Raw genomic sequence first — 19,064 nt, 5'->3', positions numbered from 1 at the left:
AAATTTAAAGTTGAAAAGACCTGACCAAGTGGGTAGCAATCCAATAGACAAGTATGTTAATAGACAACCAAAATTCCCTTGGACTTTTTTAGAATCAAGCAACACACTAATGCACATTTATCAATCTTGAAGAGCAAAGACATCAAATAAATATGGCCTTATCCAAGCTTATCCACTTCAATGATCTTCTTCAAAATAGCCCATGCAACAGATGAATTCCACAAGTCACAGGTTCAACATAACAACTTAATAATGATCAATGTTGCAGATGAATCTGGAGAGATCTAGAATGATGTATCAAATGAATTTCAAATTTGCAAGCACTTGAGTCTTCACAAAATTGGCATTGGCCAAGTCCATTAGCAAAGGAATGTTACCTAAGTTCTAAGTCCAATTGGGCAAGATCAAACCAACAGTCCACTCAAAAGTCTTTTAGGGTTTTGTTGTTATTATGTACCTTAGTGGTCAAAGACCATACAAACAAACAAAGTATACACAAACAAAATAATGTCACACAATATGGTCCAAATGGACAAAGTGAAGATTACATTAACATAAACAATTAGAATGATATGTATAATGGAAAATGATATAAAGTGCTAAAAGTAAATTACATTAAAGTAAAAGCTTGAAATTAAAAGTTAATAGTTTGTAAGTTAGTAGTTAGTTTTGTTTTGCTTTTGATTTCAAGATATTCTTTGGAGAACACTCAACCCACTTGCCACAAGCATGGATCCTTGAACCAAAACATCTTCCAAGGGAAGGAAAGAAGACCAAGTTTCCACACAATACCATGGAAGAGGGGAGAATTACAATCTCACTAACTAGAATGCTTATGCCTTTTGTGTCACAAATTTAGCGCTATATTAAGCAATCGTAATTGGACTTATGTAGAAGTCACAACTATTTGAGGTCGGGCAATAAACTTTTGGTGTTAATGCATGTTGGAGACATAGTATTAAGAACTATGCTCATTAAACATACCACACACAAAAATATGCAAAAGGTGTGGCCTAATCTCATCCATACTCATGTTAATCTTTCAATCAACTAGCATTAGGACTTTGAGATGTCATTGGCCAAATGGAAATGAATGGATGAAGAAGGGGAATTAGATGAAGAGGGAAAAGGATGAATGAGATCACAAATTGGTCAAAGGAGGACTTTTACCAAATTAATATTATTAATTCATTTTAGGGGATGGAATGTACATTCCATCAATCCCCTAAATCCAATAATATTAACTTGACAAAGTCAAATCAAACTTGACCAAGGCCCAACAACAAATAAGAAACTCAATTAAGTCAATACAAATGGTCAACACAATTAAAATGACATTTATTCAATCAAAAATATTAAAATAATGCATTAAATTCAAATATGTTTTGTCCAAATCCTAAAATCTCATCAAAACACCAAATAAATGGTCATGAGATTTATCATAGGTCAAACAAGGTCAAAGGACCTTGGAGAAAAAATTTCAGAATTTTTGGACACTTAAAAATATTTTTAAACAATTAAAAACAAATGAAAAATCAATTAATTCATGAAAAATATTAATATTGATCCAAAAAATGATTTTAATTCAGAATATAAAAGAGAAAAATATTTTGAAATTTTTGGTGAAAGACCCATTTTTTGGATCAATATTAAATTTATTATGAATTATTGAAGAAAATGGAATTAAAATGAAATTCAAAAAATTCAAAAATACGTGGACCATCAGATCTCCCTCATTAATTGAGGTGGCAGATCTGATGATCCAAAACACGTGTTCCATGTGTTCTTTAGTCAAATGCGCTGTAACATGAGTAATCACAAGGAACGACTATGATTAAAATGTGAAAGATGGATCCCATGGTTCAGACTCAAGACACATCATCACCGGAGCCAGAGCTCCGGTTGTCTTCTCCGGTGAGCTCCACCAGACTGGTCAATATGAACCATCACCAAAATACAAAACAGGGACATGATTTTAAAGAGAAAACATCACTGAGCACGAATATCACCTCCAATTCATCCAATTCCAAATATATTAAGAGATATGTGGAATTGAAAAATGAGGTTCATGATCTAAGTTGCTTCGATTTGGCCTCAAAGCAACTCAATCTTCTTGCCTACATTGGTAGGACTTCAAACAACTCAAGAAATCAATGGAATTGAGCAAGAATCAAGGAGAATTAAAGAGTTTAAAATTTCTGCAAATTACCTTCAATGGAGGTCTGAGCTTGCTAGATCTTGATCTGAATCGTGCTTGGCTTCACTTCACTTGCTTGCAGGAGAGGAATGGAAAGGTTTAGAAGCAATGGACTCCTAGAGAATTGAATTCCAAAATAGTGGAGATTCAAGCTCAAATTCAAATGAATTTATCAGGGTTATCCTCTTAGAGGGAAGGGTTTTCAATGGAGATTCAAAGCTGGCGCAATGTGTGTGTTAATTCTGAGCATAAGGGCCTCAATTTATAGGGAAATCAAATGATATTTGCACACTCTTTCCACTTTCCAAATTTGGTAAAATGATGATGCCATGCTGCATGGGCGCGCATAGGCCCATGGAATGATGGTTTGAAAGTCCAAATGAATGATCAGATGCTTTGAAGATGGATTGGAGTGCAAGGCAATTGAGCATTGTTACTTCAAGATTGATCCATGCCAAATGATATCAGCCTGCTTAAGCCATGCGCAACCTATGCATTTCTCATCCAAAATGCATGAGTTTGAGCTCTTTGGAAAGGTGAGATCAAGAGGAACAAGTTTTACGTTGAACACTTTTTCATTTGGAACTTGGAACTTGGAGAATTTAGAGGTGGAAGTTTGAAAAAAATTGACATATCAAAATTTTTCTAAGTGTCATGCCATATGTCTCAATATTCCACCTTGCTTAACTTTTCATGGGAGCTTCAAATGAGGAAAGTGTCTTCATAAAAGTTGTATCTCTCTCAAAGACCTTAAAAATGGTCACCAATTTCATGTCATTTGGATTTGAAATAATATAGTTATGCATTTTTGAAGTTTGGAAAAATCACTTGATCAATGGTATAGGTCAAAAGTGACCTATAATGTAGCCTCATATCACATGTTCAAAGAAGTTGAATTAGCTTCCACTCCAAACATCAAAGTTTAATTAGAAACATTTAATTTGATTATTAAACTTTTAAATCTTTCATCTCATAAAAATTGAGCAAGTTATGGCCTTGGGAAGTTGGCTTTCAAATTAGGGTTTAGACAAAATGACCTATAATGTTTCAACATAGAAATTGATTTTCCAAGCAAAACTAGCTCTAGGTCTCAACATGAAAGTTGTTTATAATGTCACTTAGAGTAAGTTTTATCTTTTAATCATTTTCATATGGTGAAAATTGTAGGAGATAGGGTCTAGGGGGACCCGATTTTGATCAAATGAATTCATTTGGCCAACCACCATCAACCAACTTGCTAACTTCCAATTCTCTTGACTTTCTTGGCTAATGGTAAATCATATATGAATAATATGATGAAATTTGAAGTGTCCCTTGATAAATTTGATCAATTGGTGAGATAGCTTGTTGGAGAAGTTACTCAAGATACCCAGTCGAGCTAGGGTTTCCAAGGCAAATCACCCTCAAACGCTTGAAGCAAACTTGATCAATATAACATGTAGAGAACAATTGAGAGTCATATATGATGCTCATAACCATTCTTGAATCAATTCTTGATTGTGCTCTTTGTTCATGAGGGTCTCAAACCCTAGATGTTATCAATGAATCAATGAGATCATGCCCTACCTACAAAAAGAGTTAGATAGATGCAAAGACATATTTTTGGTATTTTAGTTAGTGAAATGATAAAATACAAGTATGATATAATCATAAGTGCTTGGTGATCTCTCCCAAAATAAACCCAATGAAAGAGGGGTAAGGAGGATGTCAAAGTGTGATCCCAATGCTAATGCATATGATGAAATTGCATGAGGGATCTTAGGGTCAAAATTGGGGTCTTACATACGAGTTTCTGCACCTTCGACATATAGCCTGTAATTTTTTCGTCTTCTCCCCTCGACAACAATTCATATTTCATTGCAAAGTTTGCAACTTGACAACCTTGACTTTCTTGGCTTCTTCATAGTACTTGACGAGAATATCCCATGTCTCATTCGTCGATGCAGCATGCGCGATTCTATTAAAATTAGCCGCATTAACCGCCGATTGGATGTAAAACGCCTCATTGCAATCCTTCTTCTTGGCATCCTTGTGAGTGGTTCTATGTGCGTCGATTTCATCTTCACCAACCGCAGGAACACCATTAGTAACCATTTATAGGGTTTCATGAAAGCCAAATAGAGATTTCATCTGTTTTCTCCATCGAAGCCAATTCTTGTCGTCAAGAGTTAAAAGGGAGTTTCGTAAATTTTTGTTACCATTCATCTTTACAACGACTGATCAATAACAACCCACAATCTCAGAAACATGATCTTTGACATGTGATTCTTGAAGCCACGATCAAGAATCTAACCGGAGCTCTAGATATCAACTTGTTAGTGTGTGAGACACTTTTAGTGAGGAGAGAAAGATAGAATAAAGAAATAAGGATTGTATTATTAAGTGGAATTGAATAATAAAACTGAATTACAAAGTGTCTATTTATATACACCTAAGTGACTTGACTACTAAGTAAAATAACAAACTAAGTAAAAAAAACATAAACCCTAATTAACTTTGGGCTTGAGCCACACAACTTAACTTGGGTTATATCTAATATCTCAACAACATATTCTATGTAAATTTACATATACTAATATTTTAAATTAATATTTAAATAAACCACAAAATTCTCACAATAAACTAGATATTATACATTTCTTATAATATTTTTATTTAACATGTATAGTATGGTATAAAATAATTAAGTGTAACTAGGGGGTAATCGGTTCGGTTTGGACCGGTTTTTAGTTAAAAATTGTTTGAACCGACGATTTCTCCATCAGTTTGGTTAGTTCGATTTTTAGTGTTTTTTAAAAATGGAATCAAACCAACTAACCGGTTTGGTTCGATTTGGTTGATCGATTTACAACACTTTTTTTCTTCTAAACATTATATCCATTTGTGTATTATTTGTTATCACGTTTTTCGGTGTATTTTATGCTATTATTTTTTCAAATAATACACTTCATATAATATATTTCATGCTCTACTTTTCAAACAATTTATAAATTGTTCTTAATCCATACGAAGCATTGATATAATTTTCATACGTCACGAAAAAAGTTCACTATCGAATACAAAAGGGTGTACTTGACAATAGAAGATTGGGAAGGGATTTGAAAGCTTAACAAATAAAATACAACAATAAAAACAAAAGGCTTCAATACACATAATTTAACATATTTCACACCTCAAAGACACATCAAAAGTCTTTTGTAACAAGACTAGAAGGAAATTAGTTGAAAAGAAATATAAAAGGTAAAAAATGAAAACTAACAAAGAGAACTTGAACATGAACAAGGTAACCATAACCTATAAGAATGACGGTGGCAAGAGAAATAGTGGTGGCGGCCAGCCAGAACAACAGTTTCGTAAGAGCGTTTTTTATGACTTATGGTTTTTATTTTTTATATTTGGAGTTTGGTTTTGCCAACATAATTTGTGCAAAGTAAGAAAGTGTAAAAAAATATGGAGAAGTGTTGGACCGATACAAAATTTGAGTTTAATAATGAGTTAAATAAATGATTAAGTCATCGGTTCAGTTCATCGATTTGGTGGTTCCTAAAAACTAAAACCGAGAACCAAACCAAACCACCTTGATTTTAATTAGTTTGATTTGATTTTTGAACCGAACCAAAAATAAATAGTTATTTTGGTTTAGTTTGGTTTGGATTATCGATTTAATTGATTTTTTTCTGATTCGCTTACACCCCAAAGTCCCCTAAGTGTAACAATTATCATAAGAAAAAGTAAGTATCAATAAATATATTTCGTATTAGTTAAAACTCTGATAAATTTTACTATTTTGAAAACTATTTAATTAAATTTGATTTTACTACTTTTACTTACAAGCTTGTTTCCATTTTTTTTAACTTTTTAATCCCTATTTTTGCATAGACCAATTCTTTTGAATTTGTGGTCCATCGGGATGCCCTAACTTTTGCCTAAGTCAACTTCTTTTTAGTTTTGACTTAGCGGACTCTTTTTGAAACACGATGCCCTAAATTTTGCCTAGGTCAAATTTTTAGGTTTTCTTTTTGACTTATCGGGTTTTTTTTAAACAACTCTTGTGATATTTGATTTTGATTTCGAAAGTTGTGACTGCCATGTTAACTATCATGAGCTTTGTATTTTCTCAGCTTCGTCGATGTTGGATGATGTATGCGGGGAAGAAGATGTGCTTGAACCTATTATCTTTGTGATAAAATGGAATAAATCTCTTGAGATCAAAATGCATCATTGACTTAATTGAAAAACTATTCTGCCCCTGGTTAATATTAAGGATTTTTATAAATTGAAAAGGAAACACCAACTTCTGACTCGAGGGGGTTGACTACGAATTATCTCCTTATTTCTCCAGTGTTTTAGGAGGGAAATATTGTCTTACATCGTCAGTCAGGTCTTAGTATTAAAAGCATACGTCAGCAAATTCATTTATTTTGTTTACATCATTCTCCTCCTGAGTTTGTTAATAGGTGAAAAACAAAACAAAAAGGTGTTGATTTTATTTTATTTTATGATTTTTATGATGGCATAAGAATGAGTGAAAACGAATGGATTGATTCGAAAAATATGTATGCTTATTTTATTAAAATTATTTCTCAAATAATACAACTTTTAAATACAAACAACATTTAGCAACAAAAAAAAAGAAATTACAACTTGAAATAATAAAGTCTATTGATCCTAGGAGTGAGCTCCCTTGTCTATCCACCGACTTTAGGAGATGCTTCTTGATGTTCTTACATTTTCCAAAGTAAAGGGGTGACCATTCACCAAGGGGACTCCTTCTTCGAAAGTCAATTGCTTGTTGTCTATTAGGTCTTGGATTTTATGTTCACATCGGGAATTATCGTCATAACTTGTAGAATACAGACGAGAAGGAGGATCAAGTGATTGTAGTTTCACTAGGGCATCTCTAAACAAGTCATGATACATTTGTATAAGATCCAGTTTCCTTTCAAGCTTTCTTTGTTGTGATTGATAAGGCTCATGAGGCTTATGCTGAATTTGTTACGGGGGCATCATCTGGGGTTGTTGCATTTGCGGCTCTAGGTAGGCCTGAGGTTGTCATGGTGAAGGGTTGCCTTTTTTTTTTAATGGTACTTCCCATTATTGAGTCCCTCCATAGTTTCTTTGGAAATGTGGCAAGTTCATTTGTGAGTATTAGGAAACTTGCTAGAAAGACAGTTGGATAAAGACGAAAGCGGAAAGGATATACAAATGTATGTGTATGTAGGCAAATGCATGGGTATGCAAAAATATGTATCCTTCGTTTTTTAGGTATGCTAAAAGTTTTTTCCATGGAGATGCAATGCAATGCGGGATTAGGATAAAGATAGACCTAAAGAGACCCAAACGAGTTTAGGGATAATGACATGCATATGGAAACCCTTACGGGTTTAGGGAAGTGATGGACATAAGGAAACCCTACGACTTTAGGGATTGTGATGGACAAAAGGAAACCCTCAAGGGTTTAGGGATTATGATGACATAAGGAAACCCCTACGGATTTAGGATAGTGATAGATATACCCACATATGGGTTTAAGGATGATTCTGAATATAAGGGCGCCTTGTTTAAGAAGGCTCCTTATAGATAGGGATAATGATCGGCATGGGAAACCCAAACGGGTTTAGAGATATGTAAGATAATATGCAAGCATGACCTAGCTAAGGGAGTCTTTTTATGATAGGCTAGCTCTAAGTTTAGATTACCTAATCCCCTCACTTGTAGGATCTAGAATTTTGGGACAATAGCCTTAGAGTCATGAACCATACCATTGTTTTACCATGAGAAGGAGTAAGTCTTCCTACGGTAATTCTTCGGGATAAGTCTCATCTAGGCAGGATCTTAGTAACAACCTTTAGGGGTTGATAACATAAGGTCACCATGAGTGAAAGGGGTTCTAGATAATGGTTCTCAGAGTCATGGACCACATCTAAATCATTAGCATATTGAGGGGTTATCCCTACTATGAAGATATATTTGGGGGGTCTATTATGAGTGTAGCTTTCATACCCCTTTAAGATGTGACATCTCACTGGCTAGCACTAGTTCTACGTCTTAGCTTATATTTTTTTCTCCAAGCTTGAGTTTTAACTTCTCACATATAATAATCCCAACTAATGACATGCAGACATATATATAAAGATAAAACAGAAAAAACAAAACAATAAAATGAAAAAAGAAAATAAATAAATAAGACAAGAAAAAAATAAAAGAAAACAAAAACACACAAAAACCCTAAAACTAGAGGTTATGATGGATTCTCTTTAGGGAAAGTAAGAAAACTCCCCAGTAGAGTCGTCAGTTGTCGCGGCTGAAAAATTACAGAGTCACCATCATCCTTTGTTTGTTCATAAGGAACAATGAAATAATGATAAAATATAATATTAAGGGTGAGAGACTAAGGTCCTGGAGTCGATTAAGCAAGAGGGAATTATTAGGCACCTCTTGTAACAACCCAATTTTAGTAATTATTTCTTATATTATTATTATTATATTTTATTTTATTTATTTAGAGTGTTAATTAATTAATTGGTTGTTAGGTAGTATAATAATTGATTATATTAATTAATTTGGTGTGTTAATTAATTATTTAGTGGATATGAGATATAATGAATAATTGAATTAATTAACTTGGTGTGCATATTGTGTTAGTTAAATTTAATTGAACTAATTAGAGATATTTAAATATTAGGTCTTATTGGGCCTATTAATTAAATTAGAGGTATCATGCTTTAAGCCCAAATATAATACTAGTATATAAGAGGTGAGGAGAGTGAGAAGTAGGATTCATTTGATCATTTGACGGCAATAGAGAAAGAGAAGAGGAAAAGTAAGGAGAAGAGGGGAAGAACAAGAGAGAAGCTAGGGTTTCCAAAAAATTGAAGAGGTAAGGGGGGAATCCTTATTATTATGGGTTAGTATGATTGGGTCAATGGGTAGAAGTATGTTTAGGTTAAAAATCCCTAATTTTGTATGGTTGTTTGGAATTGTTAGGTTTTGATGTATATTCTTGATTGTGGTGATTTAATTGTGTTAAAACTGAAAATTAACGTTATATACTTAGGGTATTGTATGAGTTATAATTTTCTGAACGTTTGGCTTTTTACGGAATCGAAATCGGAGGTCTGAAAGTCCTCCAACGATGAGAAACGCAGAAAATTCTGCATTTTGTTTTATGTTAACCGGTTACCCTCCGAGCGTTAACCGGTTACTTGCTTAAAAATCTGCGCAGGAAATTTATTTTGTTTTATGTTAACCGGTTATCCACCGAGCGTTAACCGGTTACTTGCTTGAAAATCTGCGCAGGAAATTGATTCTGTTTTATGTTAATCGGTTACCCACCGAGCGTTAACCGATTACTTGCTGTGAAAAATGAAAAATTGAGATTTTAAAAGTTGTATTCAATTTGGAATGAAATCTAAGTGTGCGTATTTGATAATTAGCCTATATTTGTGAATGATATATTGTTATGAATGTGTATATGTACCATTGATGGATAATTCATAGAGTTGAATTATGGTGATATGTGGAATGTTAAGATGGTAGAGATGATCTTAATTGCATATGTATTGGTATTTGTACATTCATTCATGGCATGGTCGGCTTCATAGTGGAAGCGGTGAAACTGTGGGTTCACATGGTATTAGACGTTGATCCTTGAATGGAAATAGGCGTAGCAGATGTTGATCCTTAATTGGAAATAGGCGTAGTGGCTTTGATCTTGTCCGGATCGGAAGCGTGACTTGGATTCTAGATATTGAATCGGAAAGCGGTGAAGCGGTGAAACATTGGGTTCACATTGAGGTACCGCATGCATAGAATCACATGTCTTGCATTGAGTCACATTAGAGTTATGTGATAATTGAATGTATGCATTGATGTGATTGTGGGGTGTGTATGAGATATGGTAATTGAATTTGGTGATGTTTGGATACATAATTTGGCAAAATATGTGATTATGTGATCATTGTAGTTATGTGTATAATTGAAAATATAATATGGGATCTTAATATTATACTCCTTGAGTTTTGATGTATGCTTGAAACCTGTGAAATAAATATTGGTTAGTCTTAGTTACATGGTTATACAAGGTGTGATGAATTCCATTAATTGTTGATTTAATCATTGTTCCTTATTATACTTCTTCATAATGATTTGAATTCTCACCCTTTCTGTTTGAATGTTGCCTTTACATGGGCATCGTGCAGACACTCAGGAGTAGTATCGCTGAAGTAAGTGGAAGGTAGCTCATTCGAGATTTAGCCGGAGAGCTTCTGTATTCTAGTTTGGAGACTAGGTAGTGAGTCAATGCTCTGGTCATGTAACACGAGGTAGATTAGTAGTATTGAACTCGTATCCTATTTGGATAAGTATTATATTATTTCTTGTGAACATGCTTACTTGCAATTGCTGTTTGAGAGGCCCTAGTGCCAACGATTCTGAATATGGTTTTATTTTACCTTGAGGAGATTATTGAGAGATGATCATGGTATGGGACATGGATCATTTTATGCAATGCATGAGTATTCATTATTTTTCGCTGCGAACGCATATTCTTGTATACTCATGATAATTGAAATGTGTTATTTGAAATGACCAGGTGTATTGTGTATTGATGATGAATGATGTTTGGTTTTTGAAAGCTTTTCGTTTTTGAAAACGTCGATGTGACACCCTTTTGTTTATATCCGTGCTTATTTACTCTGATTATATGTTAAGTATTTTGGGATAGAAAAAGGGGTGTTACACCTCTCACTTTCATTATACTCAATGAGATCCTCCTCTAAATCTAGGATTAATGTGTTCTTCTAAGAGAAGCTTGATTATTACTTACTCTTGCATAGTTACTTACTTACATATTTATAAGGAAATTGTTTTATTCTTTTTTTAAGAAAAAAATTGATTTAATTATAAAAGGGATAATTTTTTTTTATAATTGTACTCGTTAGAGTGCTATAACTCTATGCCTACGTGCCTTCAAGCATTATGAGAGATAATAGTACCGTAGTTCGGCTAGAAAAATGTTGTGTGTTTGTTGATTTTATATTTTGAAAAGTTCTCAATGCATCGGGCGGAGAAAAATGTTTGATAAAAATGTCTCAATGCACAAGGGTAGAGAAAATGACATTTCAATGCGTTTGAGTTGGTTTTGAGAGGATTTGAAATATTGATTAATAAGGCGTAATGCCAGCCAACCAACTTGGTTTACAAAAGACTTTTTTGTTTTAATTTAGAAAAATAGTTGGATATAGATACATAACTGTTTTGCATTTTTGAATACGATGAAATAACTTTGGTTTTTATGATTAACGAAGAAATTAAATTAAATATAAAAGTAGAAACATTTTTATCATTTTTTGAATACATGATCTAAACATAAATAAAATTTATTTGGCGTATACATACATACATAATCATTTTTGTTATTTTTAATTAAATAAAATAAAGTTATTATTTTTTGTATTTTTATCCGATATTTTAATGAAGTAATTAAAGACATAATTTGTAATTAAGTGAAATAAAGAAACATTTTTTTCGCATTTTTGCAATGAATTAAATGTTAATAATACTCATTCACTGACCTAAATTAATTTAATAAAATTAAATAACAAATTTTAATACTTTTTATTTTTGGGGATTTTATTGTTTTTATTTATTTTTTAGGATTTTCAAGATATTTGTTGTTTTGAAAATCTATTGTGTGTTGAAGGATTTAGTGTTGATAAATTTTGATGTACACAAGATATTTGTTTTAGAAGATTTAGTAAAAGGATTTATATGTTACTATAAAAATAAATTAGGATATTAGTAAAAAAAGATTTATAAAATGGTTATTATGTTGGATGATATTACTGTGAAAAAATAGTTTATAGCATTAATGTTAAACGAATTATAATATTAGTTTTAAAAAAAAGTTTATGATATGATATTAGTTAAAAAGAATTGTTTAAAGATTTTAAAACAAAATTCTATATGCCTTTAGTAAATAAATTGATATGATTTTTTTTGTTAAATTAAATCTAATTTTATAAAAACAAAATGGATTAAAATGTAAATTAGAAAACAACTAGATGAATATAATTTTTTTTGTAGTTTTCTAATAATTATTAAATAATGAATATTAATAAATAGGACCTAAATGGTATAAATAAGACCTAAAATAAATGATACAAATCAATAGCATAATCATAAATCATACAAAAATTGAAATTTAAATATGCAAGAATCGGAAATTTAGATAACCAATCTGGAGTGTCGTGACCAATTTAAGTCGTTTCTCTCTTTATTTTCATTTCTTTTGTACTTTTTCTCCCCTTTCCTTTGGTGTAAGATCTCTTCTTCTTTTTTGTTTGGAGGGATGTTGAAGGTTTATCATTTAGTTGTTGTTATTGTTGTTCTTCAATGTGAAGAGCAACAATTTTTAGGAATTGAATTTGTGAATTGTTGATGAAAAAAAGTGTAAAATATTTATGCTATTTATAGATAAAAATTATGTCAAAAAACTGAATGAGATTTGTTTATTTTTGGAATGATTTCATTTAATTTAATTTTATCTTATTCTTCGTAGCCAAACCAATGAATCTAGATAGATTCGTGAATTTGTGAAATGTTTATTTTAATAATTTAATAAATGATAATTAAAATAATTAAAATAAATATAATAAAGGTAATAATCAAAAGACTGATTTTTTTGGATCTTATCTTAATTTTTTTAGACTAAATTGCATGAAAAAAAAATAATATTATAATAGTTATTAAAAATTAATAAATAAAAAATATGAAAATAAAAAAAAATGTAATTTTAAATTATAAAATAATGTAAAAAAAGATAAAAACATAAAATAGAGAAAACTCTAAAAGTGAGAAAATTGAGATTCAAACTCAAAATCATCCACACTCACAACTTCTTACACATGTTCTCTTATCAATTGTGTCATTTCACTTATTCGAAATAAATTGGCACTAGAAAGTATATGAATGGTGGACAAAATTATTAGCGAATTTATAACCATTCACGTCTTTCCCGAATTTCAAAATATTTGTATCATTGTTAAGAAGTCAAAGTCCACACTTAAATGAAAACTTCATATCATGATACCACATACAAATGATTCTTACATAGTCCAATTTGTTGATAACTTAATTTTTTTTCATATATGATATAAAAATAAAATCCACATTATATTTTCAATTCATTTGTTCTACGTTTACATTTGCATAAATCTTGTCGGTATAATGAATTAAATTTTCGCCATGATTAGTTCTTAGTCTAACGGCATTTGCATGAGTTAACCTAGAACAATGCAAGAAAATACAACCTATCATCTTGACAACCAACAAAAAGTAGTTTAGCATTTAACATTTCAAAACAACAAATATTTATTTCAGTACAAATACATTTAACATTTCAAAACAAAACATACTCAGTTCACTTCAAGTGCATTTAATGTTTCAAAACAACACATACTCACATCAGAGTCAATAATCAACATACCTAAAACAAAATTTGAATTTTTCCTTAGCTTAAGAAGAATGTGCAAAATGAGAGTAAGACATTTCTGCCATTATAATGGAAATTAGGATTTTCGAAGTTCCTAACCAATAGATTCAAAAATTACTTGCATTATCTGGATTGGTGAGATTAATGTCTTCGAAATGAAGCTTACTTGTTGCGTTTTGTCAATGATTCTTTTTCATTCTTTCTTCAATTCTCCATTCGTCCATTCATGTTCACCTCCTTATTTCTTCGTCTCCATGCACTTCTTTCTTTCTGGCGCTTAAGTCTCTTAATCCCTTTAAATTTTTTGTTTTATTTAATTTAAGTTTAATTAATAAATTAACAATGTAAAAAAATGACATGGCAAAAAAAGTTGTTTTGTCTTGTGCCATGTCATATACAAGCTGAAACATATTTAAAAAAAATGACACATAAGCGTCTTTTTGAAACATTGAGGATGTGAGATCAAAGCCGTTTAAAAACAAAAATGAAGAATTAATTTTGTGATAAAAACAAAATAAGGAGATTAAAACTATAATTTAATTTATATTTATAGAAAGAATATGGACCAACTTACTCCATGTGTAAGTTTTTTTATCTTAATTCAAATCATAACTTTTAAATTGAATTTAACCTAATAATTAATTAACATTTTTATTTAATTAATATTAGATTATATTTAATTTAAAATCTGTGCTTACATATTAAAGAGTTGTTTAAATATAATTCTTTATGAAGGTGTACTTTATTTTAAGAGATTAATTACTATATATTCTCAGTATAAAAAGATTTACATTGTCGATTCATCACCATCATCCGTTTGTATTATTTTATAGGTTTTAAAATAAAAATCAAACTTATTTTAATATCCAACGTCTAGAATTAACTGACGGTGTAAAATTCTTTTACACTGTGAGAGTCTATTTCAATTAAATCTTATTTTAAAAGAAAAATATTACTTAGATTTTAATGATTTTTTAAGATTCTGTTGAGTTTATTTTATAATATTCCGTGGACCAAATTATTTTGTCCAGTACACCGTATGAAAACATCTGAAAATTCGAAACACAAACTCACGGGTATAATTTTATTATATTCGCCCTACAGTATCGTCTACTTCACATGCATCATGTGTGCAAACACGTGACTCAACAAACTTTATTACTTCTTTTACTTTCGAATATTTAAAACATAGTATTATCTTATACCCTTTACAAAATTAAGTTTTAAGTACTTATTTGACATCTGTCAATATATAATTTGCAAATATATACTAATTTATCTTTGATCTTTATTATTTTTAAAGCTGATTTGCATTAAAATTGATTTTATAATATGTAAAATATAATTTTAGTTTATTTTTAAATATTAGTAACATAAAGACTGAAATAAATATTACAGAGATTAATTTTAATTCTACAAAAATTAAAACAAAGAAATTAAAATTAAAAATAAAGTGACATGTATATTCACAATAAATAAAAACTTAAGAAATGTTACAAAATAAACTAGTAAAAGAAAAGTGGTATATGTACGTGGACCAAATATTTATTTAAATAAAAACATAATTTGGATGTGTGAGCTAGATCAACTTATGTACTAGTTAAATTAAACGAATCTAAATTATTGATTTAGAAATCAATTTTTAACATAAATATTTATTTATATATTTATGTATTAATGTAAATACGTTGTTGATATTTATAAACTAATAATTCTAAAATAAATAATAAAAATATTATTTAATAAAAATATTATTTAATTAAAATTTATTTATTTAATGGATTTTACATTTAAGAATAGTTATTTGTTTATTGTATATTTTTTTATATAGTTTTGTTAATCCAACTCAGCTAATAACCATAAAAATGTCCCTCTAAGCGTTCTATGGAGGTTAAATGTGCTTGTGAATTTGATCCAGCGGAAGAAAGTGGGTTTTAGACTCTGGCCACATTAAAATTCCAAATTCATTTTAAGGGGTGCTGGTAGCAATTATGGTTTGGGTCGAGTGATGACTTTATTAGCTTGTGTACTAATGTGGTTGAAGTAATAAAATTAATTTATCTCCACAAGGATTGTGAATTTAAACAAGACGTTAATTTGCGCGAATTGAATAAAACACAAGGGATTTTCAAGTTGGTTTGTGGAAAATAAATTACGTGAGTATAAAGGGATTTTCAAGTTGGTTTGTGGAAAATAAATTACGTGAGTATAACTGATAAAAGGTAAGATAATGCGAAGACGATTATATCCTTTTCAATTCCCCTAATTGTCCCCTATTGATGAGCGCGCATTGGTTGAATGGAACTTATTCTATAATAATACCAAGAAGTAACAATACCATCACCCAGTTCTTTGGTATACGAGTCACTCATTTAACTATAACCCTAATTTTACCATCTTTCTCTTTCTGCTGAATGTTATTGACATTGCTGGGGACATTCTTCATAGATATCTTGTCAAGTTTTCTTATGACTTTGCTAAACATCTTAGCAAGCCTGAGATTCTCTTCAGAACTACATTATGCTTGAACATCACAATCTTCATAAGTGTCAACAATCTTTGGAGGATTCTTAGCACCATGACGAATCTTTAGTTGACAAATAACTCCTTATTCTTTGAAGTTCTCCATCTTGAACAAAACAATATCTCCCTGGAGTTCATCCACAAGGAATAGGGTGTCTGCTCTGATACCAATTGAAAATTTTATTCTTGAGGGGACAAATGTTGGGCCAGATGTCAGGGACAACAAGAACTACTGGTTTATGACATATTACATCTTTTGAGAACATATGTCATACACAATGTCTGGGACATTGTAAACCCGACACAAAAAATAGTTTGCAAGCAAGATATGACAAATTAACTTTTACAAGATGATGAAACAGAAAAAGCAGTAAACAACACAAAAGATTGGTAACCCAGTTCAGTGAAACCACGCCTATGTCGGGGGGGGCACTCTAACCAAGAAATAAAATTAACTTCTTCGAATTGGTACACTAAGTCTTACAAGAATCAACAAACCCTATGTTGTTCAAAGCATCTTCCTAATCCTAGTGACTTTCTATTTAAGGACCCCCCCTAAATATGAGAACCTACTCACTTTCTTCTCAATCACACAACCCGTGATTGGTGTTTACAACTCAATAAACAATTTTGAATATTCCAACTCAACTAAGACAAACCAACTATGCCAAGTTACTGAAACATAGTGGTGTACACAAAGATTCAACCTTAATCTAGTTATGGCGTTAGTGTGGAATACAAGAAACACTATGTTCTCAAGCTTATAGACTTAACATCTTGGAACAAGGTTTACAACTCAATAACAACCAAACTATATGTCTTATAATATGAAAGGAGGTGCTAGAGTAATGTACATACAAAAACTCAAAAGATAAACCCTAACACTAGGTATCTCCAAAGCTTGCACACTTCAAAAGCGACGTTTGAGTCTCCTTAAATAATAATGTAATCCTGGGCTTTTCTTCTTGGATTTCTGATTTAATTTCGTCCAAAATAATAGTAGAATGTTGTTGGATTTGATTTACTCCATAAAATTCTCCAACAAAAGATTTTATTTGTTATTAATTCAAATTCAAATTTAAATTGATTTAATCTTCAATAGCTATCAAACAAATCACACAAACGCATTGCACAAATACAACAATAGATTTGATTAAATCTTAACCAAAATTTTGATCCAAAAATGCAATAACATTGGTCAGCTGAACCAGGGCCATATAATGCACTGCACATGTTGGAATATCGTGTTCCACATGTTGCAACAATACATCCAAATTAACTTTTCTCCATAACTTTTAGATCTTCTGGTATATAGTCAGTCTTACACAGAAAAATACTGAACCACAACTGCAATAGTCGTCAGATGTTGCAGCATACAATAACATATGTCTTCTTGATAGAGACCAGATGTTATACCATACACGTTGAAGCATCGTGTTTCACATGTTACACCAAAGCATCCCAAAACGACTCTTCTTCATATACGTTTTCTTTTTAGAGGAGTTCTTGGACCAAATCTTCATTGAAGGTAAATCCAGTTAGATCTTCTTTGACTGAAATACATCCACATCTTTTCTAGATGATTTTGGATTATCAACACAAACTTCTTCCGAAAAGTAAGACTCTGCATCTTGAAGAAGTCATTACCTTAACACTTCTAAAGGACATCAAAAGATAGTCAAAACCCAGACGTTAAGCTTATTTCTTAACTAGTTATGTCAAGTACTTTAGTTTATCGCTTTCTTAACTGGTTACACTACGCCAAAAACTGGAATAGACAACGCACCTTAGAGGGCATTTTCTTAAAGAAGCGCACTCTAAAGTGAAGAGAAAAATAAGGAGGAATAGACAGCGCACTTTAGAGGGCGCTTTTGTAACAAAGCGCCCTCTAAAGTGAAGCGAAAAAATAATGAGGAAATGGAGGGACACCAATAGAGGGCGCGTTTATGAAAGCGCCCTCTAAGGATACCCTTAGAGGGCGCTTTTAAAAAAGCGCTCTCTAAGTCCATGTACATTTCCAGTTTATAAAGCGCTTTTGGAAAGCCTTAGAGAGCGCTTTTTTAAAGAAGCGCACTCTAAAGTGAAGAGAAAAATAAGGAGGAATAGACAGCGCACTTTAGAGGGCGCTTTTGTAACAAAGCGCCCTCTAAAGTGAAGCGAAAAAATAATGAGGAAATGGAGGGACACCAATAGAGGGCACATTTATGAAAGCGCGCTCTAAGGGTACCCTTAGAGGGTGCTTTTAAAAAAGCGCTCTCTAAGTCCATGTACATTTCCAGTTTATAAAGCGCTTTTGGAAAGCCTTAGAGAGCGCTTTTAGAAGCGCCCTCTTAGGCCCCCTTTAGAGGGCGCTTTTTTTACACAAGCGCCCTCTAAGGTCCCCTTTATTAAACATTAAAATTATAACATATATACTGCATGTCTCTTTATTTTCCCTCTCTATATGCTATTTCGTTTACGTAACTGGGTTTTCTCTCTACTGCGATTACTCTCGTCCTCCGTTTGTTCTCCCTCCCTCACCGTCGTCGTCGCCGTCGCCTTTTTCTGCTGCTGCGTTCACGTTCACTGAGTTATCTGCGTCCACCGTCGCTGTTCACTTTCTTCTCCATCGTTACCGTCACCTTGAAGGTATTTCTCTTCTCCATCGTTACCGTTCACTTTCTTCAGGTGTTTGATTAGGGCATTTTCTAAACTGAGTTTTACATTTTGTGCATTATGTTGATTAATGTTGTTTAGGGCAAACGAGCACTATATGGTGTTCATGAGCACCTTGTTGTAAGGTTTTTTATTTCTGATTGAAAACTGATGTTATTTGGAGTGTGTTTGAGCTTGTGCTTGGAAGTTTGATGA

The sequence above is a fragment of the Lathyrus oleraceus genome, chromosome 5 (assembly GCF_024323335.1).
Source record: "Lathyrus oleraceus cultivar Zhongwan6 chromosome 5, CAAS_Psat_ZW6_1.0, whole genome shotgun sequence".
In the NCBI taxonomy this organism is placed as follows: Eukaryota; Viridiplantae; Streptophyta; class Magnoliopsida; order Fabales; family Fabaceae; genus Lathyrus; species Lathyrus oleraceus.
Note: the sequence above shows the minus strand (reverse complement) of the source record.